Source organism: Erythrolamprus reginae, chromosome 6 (assembly GCF_031021105.1).
Source record: "Erythrolamprus reginae isolate rEryReg1 chromosome 6, rEryReg1.hap1, whole genome shotgun sequence".
NCBI classification, from domain to species: Eukaryota; Metazoa; Chordata; class Lepidosauria; order Squamata; family Dipsadidae; genus Erythrolamprus; species Erythrolamprus reginae.
Window position 1 is genome coordinate 3294039 of NC_091955.1, and position 2500 is coordinate 3296538.

Consider the following 2500-nt stretch of genomic DNA (forward strand, 5'->3'; position numbering starts at 1 on the left):
CACCTGGTCTGCTCTCCATACCGCATGCCATCTTCTCGACATGTGCAGCAACCAAAATATTGTGCGAATGTCCTTCTGGAAGTGACATTTCAGCAAAAATCACCGACTTCTTTGCTTCTGCGCATGAGTGGAAGCAAATAACCGATGATTTTTACTGGAATCGCACCGGGTTTTTAGCGGAATCGCGGAAACAAAAAAAACCCCAGTGATTTTGAGCGGAAGTGCATGGCTGGCGGTAATGGAGCTGCAGGTGCAGCACCAGTTCCGCTAGTGGAACGGAAGCCCCCACCGTTCCGCCTGATGCCGACCCCTGAATGTAAGTGATTACGACAAGGTGGTTTATTTATTAATTGGATTTGTATGCCATCCCTCTCCGTGGACTCAGTTTGGAGGCTACCTCCCATATACCCAGGTCTTCTCATTCAAAAGAATGTGTGCGGTCCAAATACCAGTACAGTGGTACCTCTACTCACGAACTTAATTCGTTCCGTGACTAGGTTCTTAAGTAGAAAAGTTAGTAAGAAGAAGCAATTTTTCCCATAGGAATCAATGTAAAAGTGAATATTTCGTGTGACTGGGGAAACCACAGGGAGGGTGGAGGCCATAGTTCCCTCTAAGCTGAGCAGTGTGCAATCGCTCACTTAAAAATCATCATCAACTCAGAGTTTTCCAAACCTGCCCAGAAGCCGAGAGGGAAAGAGGGAGAGGGAAGGAGAGAGAGAGGAAGAGAGAGAAACAGATAGAAAAAAGAGAGGAAGGAAAAGAGAAAGAAAAAGAATGGGAGTAAGGAAGAGGGAAAGAAAATCAAAATCTAGTTTGAAACTAGCTCAACTATTTAAGTGGCATTTTGATATTGATAGAGTTGCCCTATTATGAGCTCACTGTTATAGACACACAGTACAGTATTTTATTTTGAAATTCTCTGAGGCAAAACAGGGTGGGTTTTTTGTTTGTTTGTTTGTTTGTTTGTTTATGTATTTATTTATTTATTTATTTATCTATCTATTTATTTATTTATTTATTATTTCTGTGCCGCCCAGTCCCGAAGGGACTGCCGCTCAGACACTATACTTTTCCGCCAACCCCCCCAAAAAATTAGAGGGAACACTGGTGGAGGCCCTGTTCCCTCCCAGGAGATTCCTAGAGAGGCCCCACGGAGGCTTCTCCCTGCCTTTTCTGGCCCTGTTTCCCACCAGGAGATTCCTAGAGAGGTCCCATGGAGGCTTCTCCCCGCCTTTTCTGGTCCTGTTTCCTCCCAGGAGATTCTTAGAGAGGCCCCACAGAGGCTTCTCCCTGCCTTTTCTGGCCCTTTTTCCTCCCAGGAGATTTCTAGAGAGGCCCCACGGAGGCTTCTCCCTGCCTTTTCTGGCCCTGTTTCCTCCCAGAAGATCCCTAGAGAGGCCCCACGGAGGCTTCTCCCTGCCTTTTCTGGTTACAGTATCAGAGGCTCAGGTTTGTAAGTGGAAAATGGTTCTTGAGAAGAGGCAAAAAAAATTGAACACCCAGTTCTTATCTAGAAAAGTTTGTAAGTAGAGGCGTTCTTAGGTAGAGGCACCACTGTAGTGAATGGAATGATTGTTTTTTAATGGGTTTTTTTGTTGTTTTTTTTTAGATTCTTAATCCGTTAATTGGATTATATTATGTATTGTATATTTTATATGTTATGAGCTGCCCGAGTCCTCGGAGAGGGGCGGCATATAAATCCAATAAATAGGTAGGTAGGTAGATAGATAGATAGATAGATAGATAGATAGATAGATAGATACATAGAAGATAGATAGATAGATAGATAGATAGATAGATAGAAGATAGATAGATAGATAGAAGATAGATAGATAGATAGATAGATAGATAGAAGATAGATAGATAGATAGATAGATAGATAGAAGATAGATAGATAGATAGAAGATAGATAGATAGATAGATAGATAGAAGATAGAAGATAGATAGATAGATAGATAGATAGAAGATAGATAGATAGATAGAAGATAGATAGATAGACAGATAGAAGATAGATAGATAGATAGATAGATAGATAGAAGATATATAGATAGATAGATAGATAGATAGATAGATAGAAGATAGATAGATAGATAGATAGATAGATAGATAGATAGATAGAAGATAGATAGATTAGATAGATAGATAGATAGATAGATAGATAGATAGATAGATAGATAGATAGAAGACAGACAGACAGACAGACAGACAGACAGACAGACAGACAGACAGATAGAGGTGTTTGTAGGTAGAGGTACCACTGTATTTGTTTTCTGTTCTGCTTGAGAATTCATGAATATCCTTCAGTGTCTGCCGTACAGAGTGAGGTTGTATATTTCTGGGATGCAAAATCAGCTCATTTGTTTGCATAAAAAGGGCAGATGCTTAGATTTTTGATTGACAGGTCAAAGTTCCACCCTCCCACCTGCCAAATAGCTCATGGGATATTTGTATTGTCAAATCACATGGATTTCCTGGATGGCCAACCTAATTAAAATAT

General features: G+C 40.6%; 1 protein-coding gene across 1 annotated transcript in view; it reads left to right on the forward strand.

Moving 5' to 3' along the window:
* CACNA2D1 (calcium voltage-gated channel auxiliary subunit alpha2delta 1) overlaps positions 1-2500 on the forward strand; it is a 280276-nt gene that overhangs the window by 34730 nt on the left and 243046 nt on the right. The gene's annotated exons all lie outside the window — the stretch shown is intronic.